The sequence below is a fragment of the Astatotilapia calliptera genome, chromosome 3 (assembly GCF_964374335.1).
Source record: "Astatotilapia calliptera chromosome 3, fAstCal68.1, whole genome shotgun sequence".
Classification (NCBI taxonomy): domain Eukaryota; kingdom Metazoa; phylum Chordata; class Actinopteri; order Cichliformes; family Cichlidae; genus Astatotilapia; species Astatotilapia calliptera.
The window spans coordinates 70,556,886-70,580,510 of record NC_137424.1 but is presented as its reverse complement, the minus strand read 5'-3'; the positions used below and the strand labels follow the sequence as shown (position 1 = coordinate 70,580,510).

At 41.8% G+C, this 23,625-nt stretch overlaps 1 protein-coding gene and 1 long non-coding RNA gene across 2 annotated transcripts in view; both read right to left on the bottom strand.

Annotated features, from left to right (window-relative positions):
* LOC145425734 (coxsackievirus and adenovirus receptor-like) overlaps positions 1-23,625 on the bottom strand; it is a 312,252-nt gene that overhangs the window by 86,695 nt on the left and 201,932 nt on the right. The gene's annotated exons all lie outside the window — the stretch shown is intronic.
* On the bottom strand, positions 11,516-17,159 carry LOC145425765 (uncharacterized). The gene is made up of 3 exons (XR_013906506.1): positions 16,984-17,159; positions 16,153-16,234; positions 11,516-11,976 (listed from the first exon to the last, which is right to left on the bottom strand). It is a non-coding gene; the product is annotated as an uncharacterized LOC145425765 (long non-coding RNA).

The window sequence follows — 23,625 nt, the reverse complement described above, 5'->3', positions numbered from 1 at the left end:
CTCAGTGATCTGTAGTTTGGTTGATGAACAAATCCATGTCCATGTAGTGGACGTCCCCCTCAGTGAGAGAGGCAGATATGAGCTGAAACACAGGAATCAAACCAGGGACGCTGCTGTTATGGAGCTGAACTGGAACCATTCAGACACTGAGGCCCTCTGAACACATTTTAATTACAGCTGTGCAGAGACACACTGATGACTGACTGGAACACTATGATTCACATTTTACATGAACACCATCCTCACACATGTTTATATATGGCCACTAGAGGGAGATGTTGGACTTTAAACACTAACATGGATACAAGCAGATCATCAGTGATGCTTCCACATTTTGTTCTGGAGAATAAACAAGCTGAGCATTTGCAGTTCCTAATAAAATGTCTGCAGTTCATTTACCTCGTTTTAAAATATATGTTTAGTTAATTTAGTGTTCATAATTATTATGATCAGACCAAGTTTTTACATGTATGGGCATCCTGATCAGGCTGTCCAGTACAGGAAACATATTTAATAGTCAGTCAGGAGTAAAAAGTGCCCTCTTCCTGCAGGTTGTACTTTGCTGATCAACACATTAATCTCCAACAACTCGTTTGTATGTTGAGTGTTATTCAACGACAGTAAACATGAACATGAGAGAGAGGATTGATTATGTTAATAATGTTTAGAAAAGTTGTGTACAGTCTGATTATGATGATGATCAGATAACAGAGATAAAGATGAGGCTGATGGAGGCAGATGACTTTATAATCTGTTCAGTAACTAAGTTATAGTTGCAACAGTGGAAACAGTCATGTAATGTGCAAGTGATTGTTGTACCTCGACATTATATCCAGGTACACCAATCATCTGGATTTTCTTTGCTACACTTTTAGAAAGTTTGTCAGCCAGCTGCTTTCCCTTTATGCCAATATGTGCAGGAACCCACATTAACTTGATTGCTCTGCAATATTTGTATTGTGCTACTTGTTGGTAATGTGCTACTTGAATCTAAACATATTGAAACCTTCCTCACTCTGACTTCCTCTGCCCAATCTAGTGCCATCAGATTTGCCATTAGTTTTCCTGCTTAAACTGCTAAATTAACTGTCATTCTTCCATTTTTCGTAATATTTAAATCTGGAATAACAACAGATAACCTTAATATCAAGTGTTTTATAAGCATCTGTTAAGATTCTGACATATACTGAATATTCACTTTTTTATATATTTACTCACCTCTTTACTGTGTAGCTATCTAGGCAGTAACATGTCCAAGGATCCATGGCGGAACAACAGAAATAGCAATGGTGGGACGGATCATAATGTTCCTTATAGCTGTTTCTGTTTACTTATCCTGAATTATCCAACCAAACTACTGAGCTGTTTCGTTTTTCTTTGTTTTTGACAAGGTTGACATGATCTCAGCCTGTAACACAGAAATTGGAGTCTTAAGGCTTGATGATGAATTGTATCTAATTTCCTTAGTAAAATCTTTAAAGCTGAACCATAAATGGTAGATCCATAATCAAGAATTGATCTGATTATCCCTGTGTGGATAGACTTTAATGGCATTTTATCTGCACCCCATTCTCTGGCCCTCAGTCATCTAAATATATTTAAAATCCTTTTACATCTTGTTGTGCATATGTTTACTGCTAAAGCAGATTCCCAAATATTTAAAATGATTTTTTCTTTCTATAGCATTCTCATATAATTTAAGATTAATATGAAGACTGTATTCCTTATATGTAAAGATGATTCCCCTTGTTTTGGATAAAGAAAATCTAAAGCCCAGTTCTGAGGCCCAAGATTCTACATTGTGTAATGCCTCCTGTAAGTTGGCTTTGATGCATCCTATATTTCTTCTCCTCTTCCAAATAACACATTTATCTGCGCAAGGTGAGACACCCACAGACTTTTTTTTTATTGCTAAAAGTATAATTGATCATTGTTATAAAACTAGACTAACTCCCTTAAGGGGTACAAATTCTACTTGATAATTTGCACTTAATTCTTTCCCCTTTCTAGCACTAATACTTCTGTAAGAAATGTCTTATCCACTGAAACATTTTACCCTTGATCCCCACCTGTTTCATTTTAATCAATAATCCTTCTCTCTTTTTTTCTTTCCTGTCCCCATGCCTTGTGACCAATGTTTGCTTTGCTACTGCAGTTTACAGTTGTACTGTACATGTCTGCGCCCCCCCCCCCCCCCACACACACACACACAAACCCCCGTTGTAAATCAATAAAATGTTGATCACAAAAAAATAATGCTTTTTTCTATAACATATCATATGCTTTCTTGACATCTAGAAACACTAGCCCAATGACGCGCACCTGCACTACAGCGATTTTAAAGCGGCAGAGTTTATTTTTACCTTTAGAAGATAAATTATTGAAATTAAAGAATGATATTCATCGAGTTTAATTATTTTACAATGTAACACAAGTACATTGTAAGTAACTGTAATTAAAATATCTAAAAATGAACAGTACTCAGTTACTCTACTTTTTCAGTGGAAATAAATAACTCTCATGCTGTATTAAAAGCCAGTAAATAAAAATGCGTTTTAAGATAAGATTTAAAAAGATTGACAGTATGAGCCTGTCTGATGTATAGGGGTAAATTATTCCGCAGCTTAGGCGCTACGACTGCAAATGCTCGATCACCTCTATGAACCAGCCTCGACCTTGGTACAGCTAAAAGCAATGATCACTTGATCTAAGAGATCTAAGGGGGGTATAAGTCTGCAAGAGGTCAGACAAATACCCGGGAGCCTGTCCATTCAGGGCTTTGTAAGTCAACAATAAAATTTTAAAATTAATTCTGAAGCGGACAGGGAGCCAATGAAGGGAGGCAAGTACCGGGGAAATGTGTTCACATCTTTTAGTACGTGTCAGAAGACGAGCTGCAGCATTCTGGACCAACTGCAGCCTTGCCAGGCAGGTCTGGCTGACTCCAGCGTATAAGGAGTTACAATAGTCCAGCTGGGATATAATAAAAGCATGAATCGCTCGTTCAAAGTTTTTAAAAGATAAAAATGATCTCACCTTAGATAAAAGCCTCAGTTTGAAGAAAGACCGCTGTACGACTGAGCTAATTTGTTTTTCAAAGGTGAAATTGCTGTCAAATATAACCCCCAAATTTTTGGCATGTGATTTGACAAAAGGCTCAAGACTGTGCAGGTTAAAATTAGAAGTGTTGGGATTGCCGCTTGGTCCAAAAATGATCACTTCGGTTTTGTTCTCATTGAAGTTAAGGAAATTAGAGGCCATCCAGGATTTGTCTTCACCGAGACACTGAAGTAAGGGTTCTAGTGAGGCAGGACTGTTTCCCTTCAATTGAAGATAGATCTGAGTATCATCGGCATATGAATGAAAACAAATGTTATATTTTCTAAAAATTAGACCTAAAGGCAGCATATAAATAGAGAACAATATTGGCCCCAGTATAGATCCCTGGGGAACACCACAAGTAAGGGGAGCTGAGGAAGAGATAAAATCGCCAAAACTCACAGAGAAGGTCCTGTCAGACAGGTATGACCTGAACCACTCTAATGGGGTGCCCTTTACACCACAATGCTCCAACCGTGAGATTAAAATGCTGTGGTCAACAGTATCGAAGGCTGCGGTCAGATCTAAAAGCAGAAGTACAGCTGAGTCACCTGAGTCAGTGGCTAATAAAAGATCATTAAGAACTTTTAAAAGTGCAGTTTCTGTGCTATGAAGAGTTTTAAAACCAGACTGAAACCTCTCGAGAACATTGTGTCCATTTAGAAAAGATTGCAGCTGAACAAACACAATCTTTTCCAAAATTTTCGACAGGAAGGGGAGCTTTGAAATAGGCCTGAAGTTAGTGAGGACGGAGGAGTCAAGATTAGGTTTTTTAAGTACAGGCTGTACAACAGCATGTTTAAAACAGGCTGGCACAACACCTGAGCTAAGGCTGCTATTAAAAATAGCTAAAATGTCAGAACTGACAACCTTAAAAATCTTTTTTAGAAGATGTGTTGGAATAATGTCATTTGGACACGATGATGTCTTTGTGCCACTACATACTTCCTCCACCTGATCAAGACACACAGGCTCAAACTGATCAAAAACAGCAGAGCAGGTGAATATTTTAGACACGTCATGTGAAGGCAGGGCGATCATAGATCGAAGCTGTTTTATCTTATTGATAAAAAACTGCAAGAACCTTTCACAGGTGTCTGAGGAACTATTAATACAAGAAGCTGGGGAAATATTCAGGGCAGAGTCAATAATTGAAAAAAGAACCCGAGGATTATTGGAGCTATTCTCAATAACATTAGAAAGAAACCTTGACTTTTCTGCTTTAACAATGTCCTGATACCTGTACAGACTGTCTCTCAACATGAGAAAGGACACCTGCAGCCCATCTTTTTTCCACTTACGTTCAGCCTTCCTGCACTCTCATCTGGCTGAACGAGTGGCCTTATTTATCCATGGGTCTGGTCGTGGTTTCGAACTTATAGTTTTAAAAGGAGCGACCTCATCAAGGACAGTTTTGCATTTATCATAGAAATTAACTGTCATTTCCTCGGTACAAAAGCCAAGGGGAGATCTTAAAACTTTTCTAAAAGCAATAGAAAATTGTTCTGTTGTAGATGGGTTAAAAACATGACAATGACGTGTTGAAATAAGAGGTGTAAAATGGCGGAGAGATAAAAGTATGTCAAACACAACAGGGCAGTGATCAGAAAAAACAGCATCACATATTTCCATGTTTAGGACCGGTAACCCTAGAGACAGCACAAGATCCAATGTATGACCCTGTTTCTGGGTTGGCCCTGACACAAGTTGAACAAGACTGAAGGAGTCTATCAAGCTTAAAAAGTCTCTGGCCAGTGAATTAGAGGTACAACAGACATGAATATTAAAATCTCCAACGATTAAGATTCGATTGTAGCTTGGCACAGTTCCAGCTAAGAAGTTTGAAAAGTCTTGGGTAATCAGGGTGTACACCCCACCACTGGCATCGTTGCCCACCTCTCAATTTTAAATACACGTAGACATTGAGGGCTAGCAGGAGGGACCATGCGCTTACCTGCTGCTCTCTGGCAGGTAGCTCCAAGCCCTCCTGGGTTTTAAATGCACCTTAGAACACACATGCATCAACATTACAACGAGCGGGTGGAGGGAGGTTTGGAGTCTTCTCTCACCCCCATTCTCTGCGACCTGCTGGAGCAGGGGGGCTAGGACTAGGAGGAGGAGTTGGCCGTCCGACTGCGGTCTGGAGTGTGGAGCCTTCCTGCTGCTGCGGAGTCGGGGCGGTCTGCCTCCCCCCACCGCAGGGAAAAGGGAAACACCACCTGGGTCTGGGTGCAGTTCCCCCCTCCAGGGGCGGGGGCACCTAGACCCGGTTTGTAGAGTACGCTTGGGGAGTGTGATCGTGTGTACAACGTCTCTTTATGTCTGTCTCCACGTTGGTTGAGTGTGGAGTAAGTGCATATGAGAGCATGAGGGTGGGAATGGATGTTTGTATCTGTGTGTGCCTGTATTTCTGTGTCTACAGTGGGGCAAAAAAGTATTTAGTCAGCCACCGATTGTGCAAGTTCCCCCACTTAAAATGATGACAGAGGTCAGTAATTTGCACCAGAGGTACACTTCAACTGTGAGAGACAGAATGTGAAAAAAAAATCCATGAATTCACATGGTAGGATTTGTAAAGAATTTATTCGTAAATCAGGGTGGAAAATAAGTATTTGGTCACCTCAAACATGGAAAATCTCTGGCTCTCACAGACCTGTAACGTCTTCTGTAAGACGCTTTTCTGTCCCCCACTCGTTACCTGTATGAATGGCACCTGTTTGAACTCATCATCTGTATAAAAGACACCTGTCCACAGCCTCAAACAGTCAGACTCCAAACTCCGCCATGGCCAAGACCAAAGAGCTTTCGAAGGACACCAGGAAAAGTATTGTAGACCTGCACCAGACTGGGAAGAGTGAATCTACAATAGGCAAGCAGCTTGGTGTGAAAAAATCAACTGTGGCAGCAATCATCAGAAAATGGAAGACATACAAGACCACTGATAATCTCCCTCGATCTGGGGCTCCACGCAAGATCTCATCCCGTGGGGTCAAAATGATGATGAGAACGGTGAGCAAAGATCCCAGAACCACACGGGGGGACCTGGTGAATGACCTGCAGAGAGCTGGGACCAAAGTAACAAAGGTCACCATCAGTAACACACTACAACGGCAGGGAATCAAATCCCGCAGTGCCAGACGTGTTCCGCTGCTGAAGCCAGTGCATGTCCAGGCCCGTCTGAAGTTTGCCAGAGAGCACATGGATGATACAGCAGAGGATTGGGAGAATTTCATGTGGTCAGATGAAACCAAAGTAGAACTTTTTGGTATAAACTCAACTCGTCGTGTTTGGAGGAAGACGAATACTGAGTTGCATCCCAAGAACACCATACCTACTGTGAAGCATGGGGGTGGAAACATCATGCTATGGGGCTGTTTTTCTGCCAAGGGGACAGGACGACTGATCCGTGTTAAGGACAGAATGAATGGGGCCATGTATCGTGAGATTTTGAGCCAAAACCACCTTCCATCAGTGAGAACTTTGAAGATGAAACGAGGCTGGGTCTTCCAACATGACAATGATCCAAAACACACCGCCCGGGCAACAAAGGAGTGGCTCCGTAAGAAGCATTTGAAAGTCCTGGAGTGGCCTAGCCAGTCTCCAGACCTCAACCCCATAGAAAATCTGTGGCGGGAGTTGAAAGTCAGCCCCAAAACATCACTGCTCTCGAGAAGATCTGCATGGAGGAATGGGCCAAAATACCAGCTACTGTGTGTGCAAACCTGGTAAAGACCTATAGTAAACGTTTGACCTCTGTTATTGCCAACAAAGGTTATGTTACAAAGAATTGAGTTGTATTTTTGTTATTGACCAAATACTTATTTTCCACCCTGATTTACGAATAAATTCTTTACAAATCCTACCATGTGGAGTCATGGATTTTTTTTTCACATTCTGTCTCTCACAGTTGAAGTGTACCTCTGGTGCAAATTACTGACCTCTGTCATCATTTTAGGTGGGGGAACTTGCACAATCGGTGGCTGACTAAATACTTTTTTGCCCCACTGTATATGTCAGGTTGGGTGTCAGGCATCACCTCTCTGGGGACATCTCAGGCCCTCCAAGGTTTGGAGGCCTATCTCCCCCTACCACCACTTCCCCTGCCAGTGGCGGACCCCCTCAGACATCGGTGCGTTGGTGGTTCTTTGTGTCCGGGGATGGCCGTCCAGGTACACACCGGCTCACTCCTTGGCGGCCGCTTATCGGGGCCTGGAGCCTGGGGCTCGCTCGGGCCACTTCGGAGGTGGGGTGCCCCCGGCCTCTCGGCCTGGGGCTCGGTCACTCAGGCGCAGCTGGCTGCCGGCGGAGCTCACGGGCGCGTCACTGCAACTCCCCCTGGCTTCTGCTCCACGGCTGCTGAGTGAGCCCTCATCTGTGACTCTCCTCAGCTCTTTCCGGGACAGTGGCGCAGCTGCCCCTCTGTTGGTCTTCCTTGGTCTCTTGTGTTCTGGGGGCCTCTGGATGTCTGGAGTTTTGATCTCCTCCACACCTGCTTCACGCCCTGGAGGACGGGGCTGTGGCCCCCCCACACCCTCTAGCAGATTATTACATGAAGGAACCTTTTAAAAAACAAAAAACAAGCGCGTCCATGCTCACAGGTGTACACACGGGTGATCACACCCACAAACTACACCCTTTTTGGCTCCTACCTCAAAGCACACTGTGTTCTGTTGATCTTATGTGCTGCACAATAATGTTTAACATTTAGTATTTACTGTCATATTCCCATATATCATTGTGATGTTGTTTATTCTATTACTCTTGTTCTCTTCTGCTTGCTTTCTTTTTTCTTTCTCAACAGGTGATCCAGGTGATTGATATATGCATTTTTTTTCTCTGCCCGTTCTGTTGGTTTTTGTCTTTTGCCCTTCTCCCCCGTCCCTCTTCTCAGCTGTTTCTCTTTCCCTCTTTCTTTCTCCCCTTCTTTCCCCCAGTCAAGTCTGTCCCGTATTCAGTAAGTGAAAATAAAATAAACAATAAAAGGTGAATCAAATGGACCATTACGGCAAGGCTGGGATGGTCAGTTTGGTAAAGTAAATCCGTTGGGCATCTTTCTTTGCCTTTAGACAACAATTCTGAGGGCAAAAGAGCCAAACGGGACAGGCCAGAAAAAAAAAAAAAAAGAAAAGTCTTGGGTAAAATCCTTGTGGTATTTTGGAGGTCTGTATACAGCTGCAACGAGTGTCGGGCGGGGATGCCCCAATTCAAACGCCAGAAGTTCAAAACTAGAATATGAGTCAGTCAAGTCAGTCACGCTGGCGTGGGGTTATTGTCGTAAGCCCGACAACAGGTGTCAGGTAGGTGTAAGCCGTGTCCAGAGAGTGCCAGTAGTTGACGCGGTCAAATCCAGTTGGGATAGGGTGAGGTATTTTTCGAAATTGTGTCCAGGTAGCCTTCATTCTCACCAATAAGCCACTGCAATTCCCACGGCGTCTACGGCGCCCTCTCAGTTGAGGTAGCGCCGGAATGCAACGGAGACAAGCTGGAACTCCTGACAGGAGTGGTGGGGAGAAGGTTCCCTGATATCCACGATTGCAATAAAGAGTTTTTAACTGAGAGGATCTTATAGCAGCAGCATTTGACGATCATATACAAGCAGAGAGTTAGCATGTTTTAAAACAAAGTAAAAATAAAACACTAGTACAAACAGAATCAGACGGCAAGCCGTACACACTGGCGCCATCTTGATGCCTTATAAAGGACAGTAACTTAGTTAACTTAGTAAGGTGTTACACCCAACACTGCTTAGGATACAGTAGCATATTTACAAATGGGGTTGCTATAAACTACAAAAAAGGAAAGGTGAGGAAAAACTTCATATTTGTCTATGTTCCAGCCTCTGTGATTTCTACATAGTAACATCTGCTTTAATATTTACACCTCTGATGAAATTTTATTTTGATACCAAGATTGTTTGCTCAGAGTCAATAATTGCAGATAAATACTTTATTCACTGACATGTTTAACCCTTTAAGTATTTTTTTAGTATTTAGTATTTATTTATTTATTGTCATTGTCAAGAACAATGAAATTGCGTTTGGGGCTTCCATACAACCCAAAAAAAAGAAGAAAATAATAAATACCCCTTAAAACCCAAGTGTACATATTTAACCCAGTGTGACTCCAATGCAATAAGACAATCCTTAGCAATAATGTTTGTAGAAATTCAGACAAAGACCTGAGAAACATGACAAAATACAACAATGCAACCCATTCAATATTATTGTACTGTGAGATATGATATCAGATATGATAGTTATCTATTTAAGAAAGAGGGGGGGGGGGGGCAGGAGGGGGAAGAGAATAAAGATATGATGCACCAATGCAGACCAGTTCATTGCTATTAAGAAGTTGGATATGGTTATTGTCCGTGAGAGGGGGGCAGAGAGTTCAGGAGCCTCACAGCCTGTGGATACAGGCTGTTGGCCAGTCTGGATGTTCTGGCCTGTATAGACCTGTACCTTCTCCCTGAGGGCAGCAGATGGAAAAGGTGGCGCGCAGGGTGATGTTGGTCCCGCAGGATACTGTGCACCCTCCTCAGACAGCGAGTGGGGAAGATATTACTGATCTCTGGCAGACTTCCAATAATTCTGCCAGCTTCCTTCACCACCCGCTGGAGTGCTTGCTGATCGGCCTTGGTGCAGCTGGGGAACCACACTAGAAATCCATACGTCAGAACGCTGCTGATGGCACAGTTGTAGAAGTTCAACATCAGAGATCTGGGAATGTGTGCGCTCCGCAGTCTCCTCAGGTAGTAGAGGCGCTGTTGGGCCTTCCGTACAACTGAGGTGATATGGTTGCCCCAGGACAGGTCCTCGGTCACAGTTACCCCCAAGAATTTAAAACTGCTCACCCTCTCCACCGCCTCACTGCCAATGAAGAGAGGCAGATGGTTGTTATGACCCCTCTTCCGGAAATCTACAATGATCTCCTTGGTCTTTTTGGTGTTTAAGACCAAGATATTGTCGTGGCACCATGACTCTAGTTGTTGCACCTCTGTCCTATAGTTTGTCTCATCATTGTTGGATATAAGACCTACCATAGAACCAAGTCCGCCAGAGCTTATATTATATTTTTACATGCTGTGGAGCCATTTTTGGGAGCATTTCAAGTTGCTATACATCAATACAACCATTATAGCGCAAATTTCAATAATATGTCTGCATTAAGTGCACAGTAATTACATAAATTGCAAAAAGTGCAATAAACTACAAAAAAATTTAAAATCGTTTTTGTTTTTTTAACATATATTTCTAGTTAGAGAAATTTAAGAGGCTTATCCCTCAAAACCCTAAATACAAAAAAGTTGCACAAAATAGTTTCCCACCACAGAAAATTTATTTTGAGTGTCTTCATAGTTTAATTTTGAAATACACCAATTTTTATACACTGCAGGAAAAACGAAAATAAATATTATAGTACAAATTTGCAAAAAAGCAGCATATGCATCAAAATAAACTATTTCCAGCAGTGCAATATGAGTCCTAAGCATCCCAGAAAACATAACTTTTAAAAACACCAGTATAGGCCCTGAGGCCCTGATGGTAAAAAAGACTACATTTCCGCAAAAATGACATCACTTCCGGTTTTAGGCAGGTCATGGCGGACATGTGAAAGTTCGCGCTGACGTCTATTCCAACATAGGAAGTGTTATGAACAGCTGATTGGAACGGCAAAGCGTGTTTCTGGAATATTATGTTTTTGTTGCTGCAAGTGCTTTTTATGCAGTTTTTGCAAAGCTATATGTGGAAGGAAACCGTGACCTAGGACAAGCTGATGGCATAAGATGTAAGTACAACTCCTCCGGTTTCATATGCAAAAAAATTTTTTGCGCTAGCTTACGCCGTTGCAGTGCTACCGGGATTTTAAAATAGTTATGCAAAACAGAGCGTGCCCGCTCCGATCAGTTTTAAAGGGTTAATGGAAGGAGCTGTGAGCTGAGCTAGTTCAGGAAGTCCAGTGTGATTCACATGTTCATTAGTTCGTAGTTTATCAGACACTAAAACACTACAGACTGAGTCACTATGAATGTTTCCCAAGTGAAGGAGGAATGAATAAAGCATGATGCTTTGTGGAAACTAAAGTCAACTATTGAAGAACACTGTTCACATCTGGGTTCTTTCTCATCCATGGTAAAAGCTGCTGCTCAGACTCTGGTTATTTTTTGGACCAATATTTGACTTTTGATGCTCACATCAAGGTTGTGACCTATTTGCTTTTTCGATTTAAGAAATATGGCTAAAGTCAGGACTGTAGTCTCCAAAGCTAAATTGGACATGATCGTTCATGATCATTTCATGTCTCTCCTTTACCCATATACCCGATTTTATGTTGTGTTTTAGTTCAGTGGTGGCATAGTTTGTGATCAAGATGATTCTGTAACAATAGCAACCCAAAGATTTTCATACTCATGCCATCAGTAGAAAAAAAAACAACTCTTTATTGACTTTAAGAAGAGGTGAAAGTGATACAAATAAATAAGTGAAACAGTTATAAAACTTTTTCACCATGCCAGTGGCTGCTGGTTGGTTTCTAGCTGACTGAGGAAACAAAGAGGCAAAACTCTTCAGTCTCAAACACAAATAAATGAAGATTTAAAGACACTGGTTGATGCTCCGGTTGTTTTTAGGCTGAGGTTGTGGTTTAGTCTTTATTCTTTGTTTTCTTCAGTTAAGAAACGTGTGTGTTGTTAGGCCAGAACCAAACCAGAAGTCCAGTTTTCCCTTTGTGAAACCCACAGAAGTCTTGTTAGCATGTGGATGTCCTCTGGTCTGAGGTGCTGGGGGGACCAGTTAGAGGCCAGCAGCTGGACATCAGTGGTTGGACTGGTGTACTACTTCAGTGAAGAGTAGACGACATCTGGCTCTGGTTTAAAGTCTGAACACAAACACAATAAGTTAAAACAACAGGAAACATGATTACAAGCTTTGTAGTTCAGTAAAGAACTCCAATCTCCACCTCTCTGCATCACACACAGTCCCAGTTCAGACTTTACTGGGAACCAGCTCAGATACAAATCACAGAGCTTCCATACTGCTCACACTTTAACTGCTTCTTCGAACAGCCCACAGATCTGTGCTGATCTTTAACCTTGATCACATGATTTCTTCTACTGTGGTTTAGTGTTTCTTTCTCTCAGCTTCAGATGTGTTTAGTGTAGTCTGCAGCCTGAACTTTACGCTCACAGTTACTTTTAATTCATTTGAAAGCCTGATACTTAGCCTTGTCCACCCTAGTTATAAAACTCAGAAACCAGTCTTACTTGTTATCATCTATCGTCCACCTGGGCCTTACACAGAGTTTCTGTCTGATTTCTCAGACTTTATATCTAATTTAGTTCTGAGCTCAGATAAAATAATTATTGTGGGTGATTTTAACATCCATGTAGATGCTAAAAATGACAGCCTCAACATGGCATTTAGTCTGTTATTAGACTCAATTGGTTTCTCTCAAAATGTAAAAGAACCCACCCACCACTTTAATCACACTCTAGATCTTGTTTTAACATATGGCATAGAAACTGAACATTTAACAGTGTTTCCTGAAAACCCTCTCCTGTCTGATCATTTCCTGATAACATTTACATTTACAATAATTGATTACACAGCGGTGGAGAGTAGACTTTATCAAAGTAGATGTCTTTCTGAAAGTGCTGTAACTAAGTTTAAGAATATAATCCACCCACTGTTATCATCTTCAATGCCCTGTACCAACATAGAGCAGAGCAGCTATCTGAACGCTACTCCAACAGAGGTCGATTATCTTGTTAATAATTTTACATTCTCACTACGTACGACTGGACACTGTAGCTCCTGTGAAAACTGAGGTCTCTAATCAGAAGTACCTGACTCCGTGGTATAATTCTCAAACACGTACCCTAAAGCAGAGGACTCGTAAGCTGGAGAGGAAATGGCGTGTCACAAATCTAGAGGATCATCATTTAGCCTGGAGAAATAGTTTGCTGCTTTATAAGAAAGCTCTCCGCAAAGCCAGAACATCTTACTATTCATCACTGATTGAAGAAAATAAGAACAACCCCAGGTTTCTCTTCAGCACTGTAGCCAGGCTGACAAAAAGCCAGAGCACTGTTGAGCCAACCATCCTTTTAACGTTAACTAGTAATGACTTCATGAATTTCTTCACAAATAAAATTTTAATCATTAGAGACAAAATTACCAATAATCATCCCACAGATGTAATATTATCTACAGCTACTTTTAGTACCATTGATATTCATTTAGACTCTTTTTCTCCAATTGATCTTTCTGAGTTAACTTCAATAATTACTTCCTCCAAACCATCAACGTGTCTTTTAGACCCCATTCCTACAAAACTGCTCAAAGAAGTCCTGCCATTAATTAATTCTTCACTCTTAAATATGATCAACCTATCTCTAATAATCGGCTATGTACCACAGGCCTTCAAGCTAGCTGTAGTTAAACCTTTACTCAAAAAGCCATCTCTAGACCCAGCAGTCTTAGCTAATTATAGGCCAATCTCCAACCTTCCTTTCATATCAAAAATCCTTGAAAGAGTAGTTGTCAAACAGCTAACAGATCATCTGCAGAGGAATGGTTTATTTGAAGAGTTTCAGTCAGGTTTCAGAGCTCAGCACAGCACAGAAACAGCTTTAGTGAAAGTAACAAATGATCTTCTTATGGCCTCTGACAGTGGACTCATCTCTGTGCTTGTCCTGCTAGACCTCAGTGCAGCGTTCGATACTGTTGACCAGTGTTGGTCAAGTTACTTGAAAAAAGTAATCAGTAACTAATTACTGATTACTTCCCCCAAAAAGTAATCCCATTACTTTACTGATTACTTATTTTCAAAAGTAATTAATTACTTAGTTACTTAGTTACTTTTTAAAAACACGATTTACAACCTGAATAGGTGATAAAGCGATAGATCTTTCAGCCCAATTCTACTTTTTCTACATAATCCATCATACAAAATGTAATCAAATGGAAGAGTCTCTTTTTTTTAACTTGTTTTATCAGTTTTAATCTTTTAACTTTATGCATCAAGCAAAAATTTAATTATATGCAACATTCTCTGACTTGAATAAATTAGTTTAACATTTAAACTTATTTTCTACACATTCCAGCACATAAAATAAAATATTTTTTGTGTTTACACTCACTCTTTCAAATAGATGCAAGTAAAACACAGCAGAAAATAAATAAAGTCAAAGACTCAGCGGTCCTGTTGCTCTATTTTCACCTGTAAAGCAGGACTGCGGTAGGCGGAGGTTTACTCTGGTGCAGGTGTGCCGCGGTCAGTTGAAGAATCCGCGAGTTTCTCTGTGAATTTCCCATTACGTCATAGCACACTCGGTGCTTGCTTGGAAGTTTAGGGGTTTTTTTCGCTGTAAAAAGAAGTTTTCTTCCCACGCACGATGGACGCTAATGTTTTTGTCACTTTTTATGGAATCAAACTCAAAGTAAGGTCAGTACTTCCACGCTTTAAACGCTGCACGCTCATACTCTCTCCCACAATCATATGATCCATTGTTGCTCTGCACACAGCTGTTGTCACTAACGGCGCACTTGCTTACGTCACTGTCGTGAGACATTCTCGCAAAAAATCACGGTTTTAGTAACGCAGTAACGCAGCGTTCCTACGGGAAAGTAACCGTAATCCAATTACCGTTTTTGCAATAGTAATCCCTTACTTTACTCGTTACTTGAAAAAAGTAATCAGATTACAGTAACGCGTTACAAGTAACGCGTTACTGCCCATCTCTGCTGTCGACCATAATATCCTATTAGAGCTATTAGAACATGCTGTAGGTATTACAGGTACTGCACTGCAGTGGTTTGTATCATATCTATCTAATAGACTCCAATTTGTACATGTAAATGGAGAGTCCTCTTCACACACTGAGGTTAATTATGGAGTTCCACAGGGTTCGGTGCTAGGACCAATTCTGTTTACATTATACATGCTTCCCTTAGGCAGCATCATTAGAAGACATAGCATACATTTACACTGCTATGCAGATGACACCCAGCTCTATCTATCCGTGAAGCCAGATAACACACACCAATTAGTTAAACTGCAGGAATGTCTTGAAGACATAAAGACCTGGATGGCCGCTAACTTTCTGCTTCTTAATTCAGATAAAACTGAGGTTATTGTACTCGGCCCTGAAAAGCTTAGAAATATGGTATCTAACCAGATTCTTACGCTGGATGGCATTACCTTGGCCTCCAGTAACGCTGTGAGGAACCTTGGAGTCATTTTTGACCAGGACATGTCCTTCAACGCACATATTAAACAAATATGTAAGACTGCTTTCTTACATTTGTGCAACATCTCTAAAATTAGAAATATCTTGTCTCGGAGTGATGTTGAAAAACTAGTTCATGCATTTATTACTTCCAGGCTGGACTACTGTAATTCATTATGTTCTGGCTTCTTAAGAGTCGCCCCTCATGTTATGTAATGTTATATAAGTTCATGGAATCTTTATTTGTTTCTGGCACACTGTTCATTTTATTTTGACATCCTACCGGAAGTGCTACTTCTCATTACTTCCTGTCTAACGGGAGCTGGACGGTTTGCTACTCTTGAGAGCTCTGAGCCCTCACTCATGTGCGAATGCTCTGGTTGCTGCCCTTGCTATCAAGAAAACCTGTGTGTTTCTCCTCTCTGATTCTCTGCTGAAGAAGTGTTTCAGAATACATCTCTTGACAGGTACTTTTTTAGTATCTACTTAACTGTGACACTATCCAAGGCGAACTGAAAATCTCATGTCAACAAACTGCATGCCACCGATTGGATGGTAAGCGGCGTCCCTCGATGAGTCACGAGAGCATCTTGCCATTTTTGAAACCCAGCAATGGAAATAGCTACAAAAAAACATTGTGGTCCCCAAGTCTGACAAAATGCAAAAGGGGATTTTGTTTGTGACAGTGATGAGAAATCTGATTCACAAGTCAGAGCTCTGAGCTGGAGTCCTGATGTGGTTAGCTTAGCTTAGCATGGTGAATGGAAACAGGGTGAGCAGCTAGCATGTCTCTGTCTAAAGTGAAAGATAAAGAGCAGCTGTACCTGGACCATGTTCTGATGGTGTTTGGTAAATAACTGACATATTCAGTTCTCACAGATGAATCAACTGCAGCTGCTTCACTCTCTGCAGAATAAAATACATTTAATTATTGCAGTTACAACTGCAACAGTGCTGTGATATTAATTACTTTTATGCAGGTTTTGCCAACGAGCACACAGAACAGCGAGGTGCCTCTGAGAACAAGAAAAGTAAACGACCACAATGTTGCCATTTTTTTCCACACTGACGCGCTTCACCACAAAGCTCAAAGCAAACATGTTCTCACAGCATGAACACTATTATTAGCCAAAAGAGAAGTGTCTTGTGCTTCTGAGTATATGTAGCTGGTGTTATGAAGAGGTGATGTTGATTCTTCATTATCATGAAAACACACTGCAGGTTGCTGTGACTCACACAAAATTTTGCTAAAGACAAAAAACATTAACAAATTAATTTTGTTCAGTTTGAAAGTAACGTTTACCGGGTGTTTTAGGAGAAAGACTAAAAAAATATGATTTTGGTTGTTAAATTCAGTTTTGCGTTCATCAGGAGGAACAGAGAGAGCAGAGAAGCCGGGAAAAGTTTTTGATGCATAAAATATAGGAAATACAGGCATAAGTGACCAACCACACTCACAGAGCTGTAAGCGTTCATCATCAGGCTGAAGCTTCAACACATTAGGATGTCACAGAAACTACAAAATTATTAACTTTATTAAAGTCAGACTAAGAATTTAAATAAAGACGCTGAGAAGGAATTTAAAATGATCTCCAACTCCAAATGATGTCTACATGATCCTTCCTGTTTTTAAAATGAACAACCCTGAGACTCACCTTCGAGTTTCCTGTGAACATATCGTCTCACCAGCAGAACCAGTAACACCAGTAGAAGCACAAAAAAGAATGATCCAACAAATGACAACACAGAGAGAACAGCAGCAGAGGTGGATGTAGATGGAGTTGTGGATGTAGCTGGAGGTGTGGATGTAGGTGGAGTTGTGGTGGCGTTTTCCCCTAAAATAAAGCAAACACAGTCATTAAGTTGTCGTCACATTGTGAATGTTGAAAGCTGCAGAAACACAGACAGGTGAGTGTGTCACCTGTGACAGTGATCCAGCTGGATGGAGACTCTCCATGACCGCTGATGTCACACTTGTAGAGGCCTTCATCAGACCCGGAAACATGCTGGATGGTCATGTGACCTGTAGGCTGCTTCCTGATGAGGGAGCCATCTTTATAGAAAGCAGCTGGGAGGTTGGAGGGAGTGGTCTTTGTTTTACAGAGCAGAGTGACGCCATCTCCCTCCATCACAGGGAGGACAGGACTCTGCAGGATCACTGATCCACCTCAACACAGAGACAAACTACAGCATTTCATCCATTTACAGACAGCTTCATCAACACTAACTCCACACACTCAGCTTACCAGTGACTGTCAGGTTAACCATGTTACTGATGGGACCCTCTCTGGACTCACACCAGTAAACTCCACTGTCTCGTTCAACGATGTAACTAATGTCACAGGAAGAGTTAAATGATGTTCCCCACACATCTCCACACTGAGTCCTCTGTTGTTTGCTTGTGTTTCTCCTCAGAGTCCATCCAGCAGAGCTGTCGTCCTCCTCACAGCTCAGAGTCACAAAGTCTCCTTCAAAGAACTGAGAGCTGCTAGGACTCACAGTCAGATGAGCTGTAAGCGTTAAAATTATGATATGCTTTTGTCAAAATCTGTTTTTCATCAGCTCAATAAAGTGCTGATAAAAAGCCTTCAGTTAAACTTTCCTCTGCATCACATCTCGAGTGCTGACATATGACATTATCACTACTTGAACAGAATCAGGTCATATCAGTGAGCATTAATCAGGTTTAAACTGTGACAGAAGAAGGTTACTGACCTTGGTTTGTTGAGCAGCTCAGCAGTGAGATCAGAACTAAAGAGAAATGACACTCAGGTTGATTTGAGGTGAACATAAAGAACAACTCCACACAAACAGCACTAACAACTGGACCGCTATGATGCCTCCAATACTACAATCATTTCAACAGCAGATGCTGAAAAGCAACTATTGAAAGATCTCACGAACCTTCTGTTTCCCATACCTCTAGTTTGGCATGCATTTTTAAAAAGCAGCTCTGAAAATGAGCAACATTGTTTTAACAGCAATAATTAAAATAATTATTTTATTTGCACTGACTATACTGTGGGTATTTACAAAATATTCAGTGTAATTAAATAACACAGTAAAGTCATGTGTCCACTGTGTAGCTGTGTTGATATAATGAGTGAATGAGTTGAGCTTTTCACTGCCTGCTGTGTTTCCTCGACTCCTGAGCAAAGCTAAAGAGTCAGTTCAGACCTGCAGTTGGTCCTCGTGGTGCTTTGCACTTGAATTCAGCCTGATTTGTTTTTCATGTCTTCTCCTCCATCATCAGTTATCAGGAGAGCAGACAGTCAAAGTACAAGAATTCAAACAAACACAGAGATTCTACTTACAGAGCAGACACAGCACAGATGTTTCCTTCATCGTCCTTCTCACTCATTTGAGCTTCTTTTCATTTCTGTTACTGACACCAAGTAAAGCCCGCCCTCTTCCTCTGAAGATGTCCTCTTCCTTCATTTGTACAGAGACAGTGGTACAGCTGATACTACAGGAAATAGTATGCCATGGAGGGCCAGGAGTGACAAAATGAATTCATTAAATAGACCCTTAAATATTTAATTATTTTTTCATTAATTAATTACATTTGGAATTAATTAATTATACAAATATTACAATAATTAATTAAATGGCCATTAATTTCATTTAAAACATTCAATCAATCAATTATTTATTTATTTAAATTTTTATTTAATTAACACATTTAATTAATTATTGACCCATTTAATTAATTATACAAGCAACCAACGAAGACCTGGAGGCCTGGCTCTCATCAGTGGATAAATCTGGCCTTCCTGGCAAGTTTAAAGCCTGGATTTATCAGCAAGAAATTCTAACCCGGATTTTGTGTCCCCTCTTAGTCTATAAAGTTCTCATCTCAACAGTGGAAGGATTCGAGATGAGGATCAGCAGGTTTCTGCGCAGGTGGTTGGGTCTGCCTCGAAGCCTTAGTAGCATCGCTCTGTATGGTCATAACAACAAGCTGAAGCTCCACTTTAGCAGCCTAAGCAAGGAGTTTATGGTGAGCCGTTCCAGGGAGCTGCTCCAATATTGGGAGTCCAGTGACCCCCGGGTTGCCCTGGCTGGAATAGAGGTTAGGACCGGGTGGAAGTGGAGGGCTGCTGAGGCTGTTGAGATTACAGTATCAAGGCTGCAGCAAAGGGTGATAGTGGGTACAGTGGCCCAGGGAAGAGTGGGCTTGGGTAGCAGTAGAACACCTAACTACAACAAGGCACAGGGGAAAGATAGGCGGTCGCTGATCCGTGAGGAGGTGCGAGCAGGAGTTGAGGGGAAGTCAGCGTGCAATTGAGGCAGCAGGGGGCTTGGACAAAATCGGAGCAAGTTGTAGAGTGTGTAAAAGCCACTATGGTGTGGTGTCCCTTTAAGACATCCAGGTCGAGGGTTGATGGTGTCATCAGTTTGTGCCACTGCCAGGCTTTTATATGGTTGTTGAAGAAGGCGTATTAAAGAACCACCGTGGATTACCGATACCAGCGTGGGTGTGTGTTCTTCCGACTAGCCTGCTAAGTGTTTTGCCGCCTCCTCTCAACCACGCAACACAACCCAAGGTTACAAGTGCAAGGTCACGTGGAATGATCTGTGGAAAGCAGAACCCCAGCGGATAAAATTCCTGATTCACGCAGTATATGATGTGCTACCAAGTCCATCAAATCTCTTCACTTGGGGGAAAGTAGAGACACCAGGCTGTCTTCTCTGTCAGAACAGAGGAACCCTGGAGCACATTTTAAGTTGCTGCCCAAAAGCCCTGGCCCAAGGACAATATCGCTGGCAACACGATCAAGTCCTGTAGGCTGTAGCGGATTTGATCTGAAGTGGGATCAGTCATAGTAAGAGCACCTGCTCAGTTAAGAACAAGGTAACAAGCTGGGGCTTGATCAACCCTGGCTGGGTCTCCTGGGAGAGGGGGTCTGATTGTTGAAAGACACGAAACCCCCAATGACCCCAGGTTACATCACTGATGATGTGTCCAGGGGCACATCATCAGTATTATCAACTTTAATGATGTATTTATTTAATTCATTTTGGCAGTCCTGACCCTTCGGCTGTCTTCATGAATTTATTTTAACACAAAGTTAACGCTGATTGAGTCAAAACCTTTGCTTTGGCCTGGTGGCCCTTCTCTTTAGTAGGTGTTTCTCCACAATAACAAACGGCATTTGGAAACTTGCTAAAAGCCCAATTGGGATAACCTCATGTTTTAAGGGAACATGTGTGTGTTCCCTCTTTTTCCTTTCAGGCTCATAGGGAACATTTTCTGCCCGGTTTTGTAGGTCCTGATTATTAACCCTGGGCTTCTGAAAGCTCACACACACAAAGCCCGCTCTTAAAACATCCTAATTGGGCTTTCATCAAGACAGCAAAGATTCACAGAAAAGAACATCAGACACCAACTAGGGAGGATTAGAAAGACAAATGCAACAACATTGTCATCCCCTATGTAGCTTGTGTATCGGAAAAACTCAGGAGAGTCTTCTCCAAGCACAACACCCCAGTTTACTTCAGATCCAGCAACACACTCAGGCAAAGTGGTTCATCCCAGGAGACAAAACTCCTAAACACAAACTTAACAATGTCGTGTATGGTGTACAGTGTAGCGAGGAATGCTCGGACCTCTATATTGGAGAGACCAAGCAGCCACTTCATAAAAACATGGCACAACATAGAAGAGCCACCTCCACAGGATAAGACTCGTCTGTCCATCTGCAACTAAAGGACAAAGGTCACTCTTTCGAGGATGCCAATGTTCACATTTTGGAGAGAAGACAGATTGTTTGAAAGAGGAGTAAAAGAAACCATCTATGTCCGCTGTCAGTTGACCATTTTTCAACAGAGGCGGTGGTTTATGACACCACCTGTATGCCATCTATAATCCAGTTTCACCTCCAAGCTACTGAAAAAGGTACAGAGACTGTACTTCCTGAGAATTCACAGGAGAACATCACACAGAGACTGCTGGTGTCCTTCTACAAAGCCACCATTGAGAGTGTTCTAACCTATTGCATATGCATCTGGTACACTTGCTGCACAGTGGCTCAGAGGAAAGCACTCTAATGGATCACCGGCTGCCCTCTGCACACTGGAAGATCTACACAACACCCACTGTCTTAAAAAGGCCTAAAACATCATAAAAGATACCTCACATCCTGGTCACTCCCTGTTTGAACTGTTGCCAATCACCAATCACGCCAGTCTCGTATTAATCTATGCGCTGACTGAAGCATGTATGTGGGAATGTATGTGAATGTTTGTTGATACCTCTTATTAGCACTTTAGGTATTCTATTTATTTTACTATTGAATTCTATTGTTTTATTTATATTTTGATATCGTTAGGGATGATGCAATGATCGGGGACCATTTTTAATTTCGTTGCACCTGTGACAATGACAATAAAGATTCTGATTCTGATTCTGAGATCCCTTCCCAGACGCCTTAACACCCACTCACATACTGGGCCATGTGACCTCAGGAAATCACATGATAGGGTGGGGCTAGGTTTCCCAATGACCTTACCTGAAGCCTTGGCTGATTGTGACCTACACCCATTTTCACACCTTGACTTGTCTGATTAGGTAGAGGATCATTAGAGGGTCCATTGTCCCTCTTTGGAAGATTCTCCCACAGGGCTTAAATCTGGGACTCTCCATCATTTCACCCTAGAACCTAAGAAGTTTCTCGGAGGTAAAACGTCTTCAAGCGACTTAAAGAAGTCCAGACACTTTTCTTTCCAAGCTCCTAGGACTACAATGACCTGGATGACTGAGAACCTTCATCGACATGGAGTCACTTTGATGTTTAACTGTCATTAGCGCCAGTTGCTCTGTCATCCATCAACGAGTCCATCACTCTGTAGTCAGAGGGATGTTGTATAGGTCTTATGGGAGCCTAGTTTCTTGAACATGGTCGCAAACACGCGGGACTCAAAATTCCTGCCCTGGTCCATGTGAATTACTTCAGCCACCCCAAATCTGCTGAACATCCCCTCGACCACAGCATTCGAATTGTCTGGGCCTCTTGGTCAGGTAAGCTGTATGCCTCTGGCCACTTTGTGAAATAGTCCATAGCTGTGAGGATATAGCGGTTTCCCCTTTCTGTGCAGGGGAATGGACCCAGGATGTCCATCCCCACCCCCTCTACATCCACCCTGTTGGAGTTGAGCATATAATTTGGCTGTGAGACTCTTCAGTGTTGTACAGCTGGTGGCAAAAGTCCACTACATCCTGCCTATGTCAGGCCCAACAAAATTCCTACCAGAGGCGGCGGAGTGTTTTATTGACATCAAAGTGGCCAGACCACTGATCAATGGCCATGAGTACCATTAACAGAGAGTTGGGGAATGGCTGCAATCACAGCATTATAAGATGGTGAAAGATGTACCCTTAGGCCCCCTCCTTGATTCGGAGAATCGGTACTCATGGCCATTGATCAGTGAGCTTTGATCAGTGGTTGTTGATCAATGGACATGAGAATTTGCATAATTATGATTATGAACTGACCTCCCAGCCCATTGTTCCTTCAGTGGGCTGGTTTCAGTCATTATGCAAGTGTACTGATTGGGAAACCTGCAGTCAGCTGAGACTGAAGAAGTCACTTGGATGAGTGACAAAACGTTTCTCCCGATGAAAATGCTATGTCCAGATGAACAGAAAAAAACTTTTGGGGATTTACTTACCTGGACGATTGAGCATGCATCAAGACGTTACCAGCTGTTTATTAAAAACAGTAACACAGGCTACTGTGGGCCACAGCCAACCAGAGATGGGCAGTAACACGTTCACACCGTTACATATTCCATATGTTTTCTCAATTCTCAATTCTTTATTTATTTGTCACATGTAGTTATAGCTAGTACAACATACAGTGAAATGTTTTTCCTGGCTAAAAAATACTCCCCCCGACTGTGAGAAACATACTAGAAAAAACTTTTACCTAAAATAAACTAAACTAAGAAAACTATAAAAATGAACATATTTACATAAGTACAAATGTATATGATAAAATAAGATAAGATAAGATTCAGGAAAGAAAAAAGTAAAGTGTGAATTATGTACTATGTGTGAGATTGTCCAGCATATTATCCGGTTTGCGTTTTTGGTTGAGGAGTCTCACTGTTTGTGGGTAGAAACTCCTCCTGAACCTTTCTGTTCTTGTTTTCAGGCTACAGAGGCGTTTCCCTGACCTCAGCAGCCTGAACAATTTATGGGCTGGATGGCTGGAGTCCCTAATGATCCTGATGGCCCGGGAACTGCACCTTTCAACATAGATGTCCTGCAGTGCTGGTAGAGGTGTTCCCATAGT